General features: G+C 38.0%; 1 pseudogene; it reads left to right on the top strand.

The window, feature by feature from the left end:
- Positions 1–10,633: 10,633 nt before the first annotated feature.
- Positions 10,634–11,050, top strand: LOC122207261 (annotated as a pseudogene).
- Positions 11,051–14,726: the final 3,676 nt, after the last annotated feature.

Here is a 14,726-nt window from a genome sequence, read left to right as displayed (position 1 = left end):
TTCTGAATAGTGTATTTCTAATGCTGGAAAACCTTCAGGGTCCAGCCAGTCTGGTGGGGTGACTAGGAACAATGAGGAAAAATGGCTAACCGTGATGAGTATACTAAAGAGCTGTGGTCCTGGGAGAAATAGTGTATAGGCTCTTAGGCAGTGCTTAGCACTTGGTGGTGGTGATGGGGGGTTCAGGGGGATGGGTGGAGCTCAAGCTTTCCCCACAGAAACACACATCTGGACAAGTGTCCATGGGGCCATACAAACTCAGCATCAACAGTGACACCTTGATTGAGTTCTCAGGTTCCTGGAACAATATGGCAAAGGAGACTGTGGTCCTCATGCAAATGCCAGATACCCTGCTAGTAGAGAGTTCATGGGTCAAGGAAGTACATATAATAATAAGAGAAGTGACTGTATTTGTTTTGTAAATTTCAGAAGCAGGCAACATTGATCACACACACAATTTTGACTCTTCAGTAGTCCTCAGTATTATTTTTTAGACATGACTGAGACTATCATTGACTATAATTATTGGCTTCAACAACTATTGAGGCATGAATTCTATATATGATCACATAATTTATGGTATAATATACCAGTTGATTCAAATGAATCAATATTGGTAAAGACTGGAAATGTGCCAATACCTAGTAAGTTCTATATAAGCATTTGCTGTTATTTGCTACACTTGTTTGTTCATGCTGTTATGAGTTTGAAGAAAACTGCCCACAATGCTCAATTAAGTCTTTGATGTGTTTTAAAACAGAAAGTCATAGAAAACCATCCATTGTGTTCTACTTTGCATGTACTGGTGAATACTTTTATGACTGATACAAGTGGAATTGAATGTGATATATATTCTGATACCTCAATAACACTTAAAAAAATTTCATTCCATGAATTATTTGATAACAGGCATTGAGAAAAGGACAAAAGATTTTTAAATGATTACCTAGGCTACTTATATTTTTTAAATGCACTAAAAATGTGTAGGAGGAGCAAGAAGCAAGCTTCTTACAAATCTTAAATAACTTACACCAGAAAAATAAAATCATCTTTGGACTATTACACATATGAACCATCTGTAAGTGTCCTAAATGGTTGTAACATCTCTGGTTCTAGATAAAGGGTTTTATAATTTACTGAAGTCCTAAAATGTCATTCACGGACTTAGTTTTTAAATGTATTTCCACTGACAGAAGACAATTATTTCTCAGCAGTTTCTAAATGTTTGGTACTTTTAAGTAAGGTCTGGTCTAGTTATTTTAAAACACTACTCCAGTTGGGGCACCTGGGTGGCTCAGTTAAGCATTTCACTTCAGCTCGGGTCATGATCTCACAGTTCATTGAGTTTGAGCCCCAAGTCAAGCTCTATGCTGATAGCTCAGAGCCTGGAGCCTGCTTCAGATTCTGTTGTCTCTCTCTCTGCACCCCCCTTAAAAATAAACATTAAAAAAATTACAAATAAATAAATAAATAAAATGCTATTCCAATCTAAGAAAAATAGTCCTGGCGTATTAGAGATTCTTAGAGCCATATACACAAAAAGAAATGTTCAGTAACCAACTTAATTTAAAATATTTTTATTTTTATTAACTAAAAAATATGTTTTGCTATTACCGTAGCTTGTCTTCGATCTGAATTTATAAGGTTGATCATAAAACTGCAGTCCACACACAGGGTATAAGATGATATCTAAATAATAATTGGTAATATATACTTGATAATGAAGAAACATTCCTAGGGTGCGCCTGGGTGGCTCAGTCTGTTAAGCTTCTGACTCCAGCTCAGGTCATGATCTCACGGTTTGTGAGTTTAAGCCCCATGTCAGGCTCTGTGCTGAGAGCTCAGAGCCTGGAGCCTGCTTGGGATTCTGTGACTCCTTCTCTCTCTGCCCCTCCTCTGTTCTGCTCAGTCTCTCTCTGTCTCTCAAAAATGAATAAATGTTTTAAAAAAATTTTAAAGAAACATTCCCAACTAATATAAAATTAAATTTATCTTCCTTCCATGAAAATATGAATTTCTACCAAGAAGAAGAATGTTACTAAAATGAATAAACAATTCTTTTTTTTAAGTTTATTTATTTATTTTAGAGAGAGAGAGAGAGAAGGGAAGGTGTAGAGAGAGGGAGAGAGAGAATCCCAAGCAGGCTCCATGCTGTCAGTGCAGAGCCGGATGCAGGACTGGAACTCACGAGCCATGAGATCATGACCTGAGCCAAAACCAAGAGTCAGAAGCTTAACTGACTGAGCCACCCAGGCGCCCCTCACACAGCTAAATTTCTAAAATGATAATCTGATCATGCCTCTTTCCTGCTTCTAGCACATCACTAGATTCCAATTCCCTACCAACTAAAGTCCAAATTCTTCAGAACTACATGGGGAGTCTATCATGATACAGATGGATGGACTGAATTTCCAAACTTACCTCTGCTACTCTTCTCACACTTTATGCTCTAGCAATTCAGAACAGCTTACAGCATCTCAAGAATACTATATTTCTTACATATCCACATCATCGAGCATCTCCTGTTACTTACAAATCATGTTGCCTCTCCTGAAGTGCTCACCTTTACATGTTCCGGTCCCAAGCCACCCTCATATATACACCTGTTTTCTGTCTGGATCATTCCTTTTCCAACTGCAATATCCAGTTCAAAAGCTGCCTCTTTCCAAAAGGCTTTCCTGTCACCTGGCTTCTGTTAATTCAGAGGAGAAAGAATCACTCCCTGCTCTATGCAATCTTTGTTTCCTCTACATGTGCTAATGAGTATGTTCTCTCTCCTGCATTAGAATATGAGCTTCCTGCAGGCAGAGCCTGTGCCTGATTTGTATTTACCCCAGGACTTAGCCTAGGAGCACAAGGAGGCACTCTGTCCTGTGTCTGCTTGAATGGCTAGATTCAAGGGAAACTTTACAGCATATTTTCTTGCCTTGTTGGCTTCAAAGTCACAAAAGAACCCTGAACCATCAGCAGGCTCTGTTGTTCTGTATGAAAAGGCCTTTATCAATACTGAGTCATTTAACAAAGAAGCTCTTTCTGAAAATATCTGAACCATCTTCACTTATTTAAATTTCCAGAAACTTACAGTAGCAAGCTTTCCAGTCGCCTCTGAGCAAATTACACAACCTAATTCCATTTCTGAACTTTTATAATTTCTAAGGGCAGACACGAGGAGAGAAATACAAATGCTTCTTCAGATAAAGGTTGTGAGCCTGCTTTAAATCACTTAGAAGCTCTGCTCTATGGGGCAAAAAATCATAATGAAACTAAATATTTTTACCAAGAATGGAATTTCTAAGATACTACATCCTTCAAAGTGACAAAATAATGGCAAATTATGACCCGCCAAACTCAGAGGAGCAACATTATGTTTGAAGAAATACAGACAAAATCAGTGCTAAGCAGTGAGACTTTTTCATGGAAAATTAACAAGGTAATCACTGAGGCTTCTGGGTGCTGAATCCCTTAGTACCTGATGGAGGACCAATACTAGAGAGGAGCAGTGAATCATCTTAGAATGCTCTAAGCCAACCATGAGTTGATGTATCACAACAGGGGTCGTCAAAAACCAATAAGCAGATGTTTATGTATATGCTGAGGACTGCAGGAGGAAGGTCTTGTGAATAATACCCAAGTGATATAAAACCTAATCCCTGCCTTCAAGGAGTTTATAGTCTGGAAAGGGAAATGGGGCTTAAACAGACAAAATCACATAACATGCAAATAATGTGATTTTCAAACACAATGCAAGGTAATAAAGGATGAAGTTTCTGCTTGACTTATTCCACCAACATTGATTGAGTATAACTGAATACCTAGTACTTGGCCTCAGAGTGATACAGACAATAGGAACAAGGAGATTTCAAAGGAAGGAGATGTCTATACATTCATCTGTTGTCAGAAAACTGCAAGGAGAGATGTGAACTGAGTATTCAGAGGCAGGTAATATTTAGATTTGCAGAGAAAAAGAGAAATGGCCCAAGGTGGGGAAATGGGTGGGAATTAAAACACATTACCAGGTGACATTTTTAATTTTTATTCAAATTTTTTTTAAATTTTTTAATGTTTATTTATTTTTGAGAGACAAAGAGAGACAGAGCATGAGCAGGGGAGGGACAGAGAGAAAGGGAGACAGAATCTGAAGCAGGCTCCAGGCTCTGAGCTGTCAGAACAGAGCCCGATATGGGGCTCAAACCCACGAACTGAGAAATCATGACCTGAGCTGGAGTCAGACGCTCAACTGACTGAGCCACTCAGGCGCCCCAATTTTTATTCAAATTTTATAATGACCTATGGTTTGAGGTGTTTCAAGTCCTTCACTTGTGCATATATACACCATGCAACTCTCCTTTCCTTCATGCTTAACACTGATTCCTTCACATTACCGTGTTCTATAATTCTACACACTTTCTTGCCTCTTTAACAACAGAAAAAGGACAGAAGAAATCTTTCCTGAATTGAGAGAAGATGCACTCTATAAATGACTTGTGTGTTCATGGAGTATATGAAGAGAGACGGATACACAAAAAAACCCTGGTTTATTTGCTGAAAATTTTAAACATCCCCTGTGGCTAATAGGCTCATCTAATAAACATATTCAACACTTCAATAAACAGCATGTATTTCTTCTTGCTTCTTGGCAATTGCTTTCATCCAACTTGCTCAAAGCTCTTCAAAGACAGGGAGACAGATTTTCCACAAGTCACTCCCTGGAGGTAATTTGGCTGGTTAAGGAGGCACATTAATTCTTTCAGGCCACAAAGGGCCATTTATTGAATACAGAGTGAAAAACCAAAAGAGAAACAAAATTCCTCTGAGCCCCAAAGATGGGTGAGAACTCTTCTCTGGGCCTTTGGGGAACATCATACTCCCTAAAGCACGTTGATTATCAGCACAGAGGAAGTAGAATTCTGCATCTGGTTTTAATAAACCCAAGGAGAATGTCCACCAATGACTGACACTCTTATTCTGAAGTAAATTATTTCTTCACTATTTAAATGTGTATAAGAAAAACTTTCAGGATCGCCTAGGTGACTCACTCGGTTAGGCATGTGACTCTTGATTTTGGTTCAGGTCATGACCTCACAAGTTCATGAGATCAAGCCCATGTCAGGCTCTGCACTGATAGCATGGAGCCTGCTTGGGATTCTTGTTCTCCCTCTTTCTCTGCCCCCTCACACTTGTGCTCTCTCTCCCTCTCTCTCTCTCTCTCTCTGAAAATAAACATTTAAAAAAAAAATAAAATAAAAATTTCCATCTATGACTGTAACTGTAGCAGCCATTCAAAAACATCAACAATAAAGATGAATTAACACAACTTCAATGTGAAATTGTACCCAAAGTTTAGAGATAATAATTTTTTTGTTAATTGTATTGTTCCTACACTTAGATATTATTTTGCCTTGCTTAAATATAAGGCAGTTTGCAAAGATGATGACCTACCCCAAAGGCCTCCTAGAGACATGTCAAGGGTTTAGAGACTTATTCAATTCTGATCTTGAAAGCACCTTGGAGTATCATTTAGCCTTGAGAAAGCAGATCCAGACAAGTACACACTGAGAGAATAAAAAATTAAGATCCTCTTCTCCAGCTGGATTTGTGCATAACTCCTGCTAAAGCCAGGGCAAATTTGAATCATAATGAGAAGATCATGTCCTTCAACTAGTTTCTGGGGGTAGAAAAACATTAAGATTTATGCTTCATCCTAGACCCCTACTCTTGTCTTGTCAGGTCTATTTTTAAATCTCAAATCATTAGAAAATGACTATTAAGAATTTTTGCACTTAATTCTTTCAAATATTTATAAGCATTGTTGAAACCACGTGTACTAGGGAAAATATAGAGAAAATGATGGGTTTGCACCTACTTTTGGTGATTTGTGATGCCACAAGATTTTGTTTTTAAAAATCACTTTGAGCTTCTTAGAATTAAGCTGTTCCATTTTGGAAAACACAATTTTATCAAAATAACCAGTGATAAGACTCACCATTTATTTTCTATAAAACTGTTTAAAAGACATCTACAAATTAGGATTATCCAGTATATCATTAGATTATGATGAGGAAAACATAATCTAACACAGCCATCTCAATAGAAGGTAGCCACTTACAGAGATGTGGGAAGAGATGAAAACAAGAAAAGTAAAGGTAACCAGAAACTAACAACAGCAGGAAGTTGCTACCATTTTTAGGGCAAGTGAGCAAATAGAGCAGATGGTGTTATCAGAGGCAAGGAGGGAAAGCCTGCCCACAGGAGCTGGAACCAGGCAAAAGCCACTAGGAGGGAGTGCCTTTCTGACTGGATCTAGAACCATGGAGGAGATGCAGCCACTATCTTAAATATCCCCAGAAGCACCACCAGCTTCTTCCCAACTCCTCCTGCCAATGTTCTGGCAATTCCTCCCTTTGTTTAAAGCTAATCGGAAACCAGTGGGCAATGTGGTTTACAGAAATTGGGACCCTTGTGAACCAGGTCAGTGTAGAAGAAGAAAGGGGAATGGATCTGAGCTTAACAGGCAAATGTTTAGCACAGTGTATCCTGTTTGCTCTCCAGCATCCATCCTCATGCTCCACTTGTATTTAAGTTTCCTACAACAGGAACTACTTATATATGCCTGTCATGGCACAACATCCTTCATACGAACTAAGCTACCCTCACCTTCTCCAGAGAGGGATAGAACGTCTCCATCAGTGTTGATTTCTCATCTAACTCAGTCGAAATCCTACCAGGGTATTCTGTACTGAAAAACTAATGAAAGAATTAAGGACAACACTCTTTATGCGAAAGAGTAGATGAAGGGAAAAGAGGAAAAGAGAAATGTGTGGTTAGTATTGTCCATGTCCTTCAGCCAAACACCGCCAGTTGAACAAGGTGAATAAGTTGGGTTTATTACTTGCTGCATTGAGGGAGAACTAGGATGAGGATAAATCCATAACTGAAAAAGCAGCAACAGTCACTCTTACTATGTGGGAGAAGGGGACATTTGGTGGTTTGTGGCTTGATTAGTGTTCTTCCTTTTGTCTCATTTGATTATGGTCTCAGAGTCACCATGTCCGACATTAATTTTCTGTGAGATTATGTCCAATAGGAGAAAAACATGGCTTACTTAGGAGCATCAGACCAGTTACCAGATGTCAGGAGCTGCTTTTTGTCTTTCTCAATATACACAGAACTTATATTCATAATATATTTTTAAATATGTAAGTAAAATATGTATTTATATGTAATATACATAATACACATCTTTTCTGTTCTTCCTTCTAGTAACGGATCATCATGAGTGGTAATTAATATTTTAACACATCCTTCTTCTAACACATATTCCATGTTCCCCTTGACCTTAGCCACCACCTTGGCAGTAGAGATTCTCCACCTGACGCAGTGACCTAGACATTATTCTCTGCAGAAGCTAAGCCTTTGGTAGTCCAGCCTTTATTGGCTTGTCCTAACCTCCCATAAACTTTCACTATTAAAGTCCCCAGTGAATCTTCTAAGTCCCATCTCAAGAGCAATCCAATTTTCCTTTGTCAACTGGAATCAGGCATGTCAACCAGGTTAGTAACCTCTTTATCTATCTATTATATTGGTTCAATGGTATGAGGAGCCCTAGATGGCCAGGTGTTAATCTAAACTGTAATTCAACTCAAGAAAACCATCTTTACACCACCCCACGCCCCTGCCCACAACTCCAGTAGTTGTGAGAGTAGCCTACTTTCCTGGTAACAAAATCCTCTGAAACATCTAAACCCAAGGCTGTAGGAATGAGAGCAAAAATCATTAGATAAATGATGAGATTTATAATGAGATAAAAATCATGAGGGAGGGAGGAGTTCTTAGCTATAATAATGAAAGGAACCATTCCTAAGCCTCTTTCTTTGACTATGGGAGATTTGGCTATGGGAGAAGGAGCACTGGATATTAGCTACCAATTCAAAGCACAGATGGCATCTTGTAGGACAGCATCACCAACTCATGGTGTATCATACCACAGTTGGAGACATACTGGGTTTTTAGTAAGCCAGTTCACAGTTCAACAATGCCAAGTTTTTCTGGGTGACAAGGTAGATGTATGACTGGAGGATTCTGTGGCCCACTGGCTCACTTCTGCTGTGAATGATTTCCTTGGTCACATACGCTATTGTATGAGATAACTTTATTCTGAATAAGTCATTCCATGAGTCCACCAATGGTGTACTGTCAGAAGTATTTTTCAGAGAAGCTGAATGAAGTGCATGAGGAACTCTTTGCACTATTTTTGTAATTTTTTTGTTAAGTCTGAAATTAATTCAAAATTAAAAGTTTAGAAAAGAAAGGTTAAGTAGAAGAAGAGGAGTTGTTCCCATTAACAAGGAGACTCAGGAGGAAATAGAATTCAATGTTTATCAGATTCAAGGAGAAATATGCTATATTAATCAAAACTGCATACCTTCTTTATGTTCAAAATAAGTAATTGTTAAATACACTGATATACCATAGCATTTCAACTTATTTGAAATTGCTTTGAATTACTAACATTTTTTCCCCCATCAGGCCTATATGTTTAATATTTTTTTTCTTTTTTTTATTTGGTTTATTTCTTTTATTACCAGGGCAACATCTTCTCTATAGATTTTGTTCTACAAGCATGTTTTTCTTAAACTTTTGAGAAGGATTTTTTTTTTTTGACAGGGGCACATATTTTCCAAAAGAGCTTAAAATTTAAATACAAAAACAAACCCACTCATTGCTAATAAATGCTGAAGGAATTTGTATTCTTTTCTTTTTTCTTCCTTCCTTCCTTCCTTCCTTCCTTCCTTCCTTCCTTCTTTATATTTTTTACAGTTAGCTGCATTTCAGCTGCTTGTCTGATTGTTCTCTGGGTTGGTAATCTGCCCTGTCACTTCAACTTGAAACTTGAATCTGCTCTACCCACTAAAAAGCACTCACTGGATAAACCAGTGTGCAGTACCTATGCTGTGTTATATTTTTATTTTCACACAAGGCACCATCTCCTTTGGCAGAGGGAGAAACACTTTTTATTTTTGTCCAGCCATGAAAAAACTTACACTTAGATACCTGAATTAACTGGTTCCATATTTCTTTTTTTTTTTTTTTTTTTTTTTTTTTTTTTACTTTTTTTTTTTTTTTTTTTTATTTATTTTTGGGACAGAGAGAGACAGAGCATGAACGGGGGAGGGGCAGAGAGAGAGGGAGACACAGAATCGGAAACAGGCTCCAGGCTCCGAGCCATCAGCCCAGAGCCTGACGCGGGGCTCGAACTCACGGACCGCGAGATCGTGACCTGGCTGAAGTCGGACGCTTAACCGACTGCGCCACCCAGGCGCCCTGGTTCCATATTTCTAATTTATTCTAATCACATTTTATCATCTTCCATTGGCTGGTACCTGGAATAACCACCCAACTGACTACTCCTTAGTTTGGCATTAGTGAGAAAAGACTCTAACTATGAGACTGGAACAGTCCAGTCCTTGACACCATTTGCCCATTTAAAAAAATATATGGCAGCACCCAACTTGTGTTCACTTGAGGTTCCTTGACAATCCAATTCTTAAGCCACAACAGGATAATTGGTGAGTGACAAGGAAGGCAGAACAAGAAAGCCAAGATGACCAAATGATGAAACAGCCGGCAAACAGCGCTAAATGCACTGAGGACTTTAGATTTGCACTTGATACACTGAAGAGCCAGGAAAGGACATGAGGCAGGGGAATAGTTTGTTTGGCATTTTCAAAATTTATTAAAAATTACAAGGTTCTTTTCAATATGCAGGTATACGTGAGAAGTTAAGTCTCTGTCATTCAAACTTGCTGCGAGCTATTTTGATCTGATAAACAGAGGGCAGTTGGAGAGGACTTTGTTTTAAGGAGGTGAAGATGGACAGTGCCCCAAATAGATTTTGTCTAGAGCCTGCTGTCTACAGCATATCATGCCGGAAAATTGTTTCCAGTCACCTGCAGCACTAGCTAGAAGTTGTATATGTCTATGAATTTAAGGCCAGTATGCACAATGTTGCCCTAGGATATGGTCCTAAGACCACTATCTTGACTTCATTTTTTAATTAAATTAATTTGGGGATTAGACTGATTGGAATCTGATTCAATCAAAAATATTATGAGTGAGGGGCCCTAGGCATACAACCTGGCTCAGAACAATACCTAATCTGACCTGCTCATACTACCTCTTCAAGAGTAAACCCTTCCCTGATATAAAAAATATATTACCAGTGTACTTTTAAAAGCAGGATTTCAAAGAACAAAGCCAGAACCTGTGTAAGCCAGATCTGATGTCTTTTCAAACAGTCACTTTGCTGAACTTTAAGAAAGATTAACTTAACTTAAATTTTATTTAATTTGATTTAAAATTTTTAAAAATTGGGGGGAAGCGCCTGGGTGGCTCAGTCAGTTGAGCTTCGGCTCAGGTCATGATCTCATGGTTCATGAGTTTGAGCCCTACATAGCGCTTTGCACTGAGAGCAAAGAGCCTGCTTTGGATTCTCTGTCTCCCTCTCTCTTTCTGCTCCTCCCCTGCTCACGTATGTGCTCACTCTCATGCTCTCTCTCAAAAATAAAATTTAAAAAATATACACACACACATATTGTGTGTATATTTTTAGCCTTTCTCTTTCTGTCATCTTGGAGCCTGTGGAGGCCTTCTGGGAACAAGACTCTTAAAACAACAAATATGTCCAGAAGGCTGTGGTTCAAGGCCATTTTTGCTGGCTATAAGAGGGCCTCCAGAACCAAAAGGAGCAATTTTATTCTTAAAATTGAAGGTATTTATGCTCTAGATGAAACCGAATTCTACCTAGGCAAGAGATGTGCTTATGTGTACAAAGCAAAGAACAACACAGTGACTCCTAGTGGCAAACCAGATGAAACTGGAGTAATCTGGAGAAAAGTAATTCATGCTCATGGAAACAGTGGCATGGTTCATGCCAATTTCTGAAGCAACTTTCCTGCTAAAGACATTGGCCACAGAATCCATGTGATGCTGTATCCTTCAAGGATTTAACTTACTGAAGAGTAAATAAATAAATGTGTAGATCTGCTCTTATTAAAAACAGTTTGCTTTGGGGTATCCGGGTGGCTCAGTCAGTTAAGCGTCCAACTTCAGCTCAAGTCATGATCTCGGGTTTGTGACTTCAAGCCCCAAGTCGGGCTCTGTGCTGACAGCTCAGAGCTTGGAGCCTGCTTCAGATTCTGCATCTCCCTCTCTCTCTGCCCCTACCCCCCTCGCATTCTCTCTCTCTCTCTCTCTCAAAAATAAACATCAAAAACAAAAAGGTTTTTTTTTTTAATTTACTTCCTACACATCATTTCCTGAAAAAAAACAAAATGTCTCTGTGATACCTTTATAAGCAACTCTAATTTTGAACTGATAATTTGTGCATCCACATTATGCCCAGGAAAGCATGAATCATATAGATCCCATTATGTGATTATGCAAATGCACACTAAATATACAATTACAAGCATATATGGGCAGTGAAATTTAATTAATTATTATGACTTAGCTCACTTGCCCAACGTAGTTTTATTAACTAACAGTCCACAGATGTGTTTCCTCTCTTGATTCATTTACATTTTAATACCATGTAGAAATGATAAATTATCGTAACAGCAGATGATAAAAACAGATGGAATTAACATAATTGAACCCAAGATCATTTACATAGGTTTGAATTGAACAGTTTGTGTATTTAAGTCAGTATTAAATGCTTTATTCTTGTATGGTGGCTATTTAGGAAGAATTTCACAAACACATACACGCAGACATTAAAACCAGCCAAGGACATTTAAAAATGCATATTTAAAGGCTATTAAATAGCTTTTAAAGTGATGAGCAATCACTAATTATACTTAAAGGTATAAATATGAAAAGAAAAATGCGATCAAAAGGATCGACAGAGTAACACAGAGGTTATAAAAATTATCAGTAAACACTAATGCTAAGTGAAATGAACATTTGACAAATTACTAGGTATCACTGAAAATCTCAGCCACTTATAGATTACATTGTCCCCTGGAGGGCTGCATTCTAAACTTAAATAATTGATGATCTTTCTAAAGACAAAATCTAAAACCATAGGAATCACTTCATTCCATTCCAAAATAGTATTTGTATGTTTGTGTGTATGCATCCACAAGTCTTTTAATGGGCATATATCTGAATTGACATACAAAACTATTACTCCCATTTCTTTGAAATCCCATCAAATAAAATTGCAATTACATTAAAAAGTCAATATTTGGGTCATCAAATTTCTCCAATGTCAAAAAAGAAAACTTGTTCCTATTTGTCAAAAAAATCATTACAGGAATAGCATAGAACATGAACTGGTTACCAGACAATAACTGCTCAGTGGTCCATGGAGAGCCTTCCTTCCCTCATTTATATCATGATATTCCTGGCAGAACCCTCCTTTGGTGGGAAATAGAGGATTATAAATGTGTGGACTTCACATTACCTTCACTTTCCTCGAATAGTTTTTTTTAACCGTAATTCATCTCTCAGGGGGTATCTTCAACCTTAACACTTTACTTCTAGCTTTATGTGCATGGTGCTAAAAGAAAGAGCCTAAAATTGTGTGAATAAGAAAAGACCACTTCCAAAAATTGAATTATTGTATAGCCAAATATGGGAAAAAAATTTAAAACATTGGGGTAAGTATTTCTATTCAGAGCTTCATCTTGCCATACTGCAGAAAATGACTTTTTTTTATCCCAGGATTGCCTTTGGGATTCAGAGATATTTGAGATCTGGGTTTACCCCTTCAGGTTAAAAAGGCCAAGTGTGTCTGCCATGAAGTCATTAAGGCTAATCAGTACTGAAACACCAGTAGAAGTGGGCCTCCAAAGCTATACCATCTAGGGAAGAAGGGGAGGAGCCAGAGATGAGTCAACTGCAAAGGATTAAGATACAGTTTCATCAGAAGAAACATGACTAAAATGGGTGAGAATCAACCACTTGGCTGTCCACAGACAGGGATTTTTTGTTTTATTTTGAAACTTCCAAGAAATTATGAAGCTAAGTAGGTACAGTAGAATAGTCTCACTAGAAAGAGAATAAAATCACATAGTGTTCCTCAGCACAGTCATCATTTGTGCTTGATGTAAGTATAGTAGCTTATTTCTTATTTCTAATTAGATTTCTGAAATAAAAAGATACAATGCCACACCTCTCTCCATACCCACACCTCAAATCTGCATTCACTGCCCTTGTAAGCCCTTCCTTCACCATTTTTATATTCTCAGGGTCATCAAGGAGCCTCTTCAATGGTTAAAAATAAAATAATTGTATTTATAAACATAAAATGGCTAGTTAACTAGCTAACTTAGAACCTCATGAACAACTTAAAACCTAGTAATTTCTATGCTTTATATTTAACCCACATTGTTGGCAAATATGTGTTTATTAGCTTATCTTTCCTGGAATAACCATAAGAAGGTCTTAAAATCCTGATAAAGTTTTCTGGGAATTAGAACACTTTTCAGTGTTATATACTATTAAGCCACTTTTATTGGTAGCTATGAAAATTTTATACCTTCATAAATAAAAAATATTTTTATAACATTAAGTCCTTACTCTCTACAGTAATATTTGAGTTCTAGAAACTTTGATACCCATAGTGAAGAAAGGAAGTTACATTTGATGGTGATACCACACCACATCTGTGCCAATGCTCAAGAGCTGGGCGAAGATCTCCAACCGATGGCTAATACGACTGCATTGACTGCTCTGCAGAGGATCATGAATCACATTCTATCTATACTGTTAATCCTGCCTGCATTTGCAGTAACAATTGCCATCCCCACTTTACCATTCTAAGTGTGCTCAAAATGGTTTCACTGTCAACCATGGAAAACACTACCTTGCAAATTCACTGTTCACAGGTATATTTCCAAACCTTTTAATGAAGCAAATGAATTATCTCTATCACAGAATCCTTCATTCACAGAAGTTTAAAATACCGGTGTTGCAGCACCTCTAAACATGTAATTCAAAACCTTGGTTGCTGTGGGAGGCTCCACTAGTCAAGCAATCAGACTGCAGATTATATTGCATATACAGCTTCTCTTGAGCTCCATAGGTTTAATAACTCTGATAATTGGTCCTAATTTGTTTTGTGGCTGTTTTACCTTCTAGTTGTTTGGAATTTTTGTTGATTTCTGTTTAGAGCAAATTGCTTTCCTTGTTAGATATCTTAGCTCTAAAATTAAATCTATTTTCTATGATTTAATGGGCTAGTTCTTCTTGGTTGTCTGAGCCCTTCAATTTACCAGAATTTTTAGATTTGTTTTTAATCCCAACAGAAGACCAGAAGAGCTCCAACTCATCCATAGTTAGAGATTTCTGGACAACTACATTCCCCCCCCCCCCCCCCCCCCCCCACTGAGCTCCACATTAGGTATTTCACTCTGAACTACTTGGCCCACAATACCTTGAGGGAAACTGGGGACATAATACTGCCAACCTATTTTCTAGCTCAGTTGGATGCACGTTTGTTGGCTGATTCTTCACCTTCAACTTAGTCATAAATGAGCAGCCATGACTCCCAAGTCAGTGATGTGATTTCTGTGCACTGTGTGCTAAAATGAGATACCTAACAGATCTGTGCTGAGTGTTTAACATGCCTTGTTTACCATCTGATCACAGACCATCTCTAGAATTCCACCTCTCAGTATCCTCCTGCTGTATGAAACTCCAAACTCCTGTGGCCACGTTTCCTT

The sequence above is a fragment of the Panthera leo genome, chromosome A2, assembly GCF_018350215.1.
Source record: "Panthera leo isolate Ple1 chromosome A2, P.leo_Ple1_pat1.1, whole genome shotgun sequence".
Classification (NCBI taxonomy): Eukaryota; Metazoa; Chordata; class Mammalia; order Carnivora; family Felidae; genus Panthera; species Panthera leo.
The sequence above is the reverse complement of the archived record's forward strand: the minus strand, read 5'-3'. Positions and strand labels throughout refer to the sequence as shown.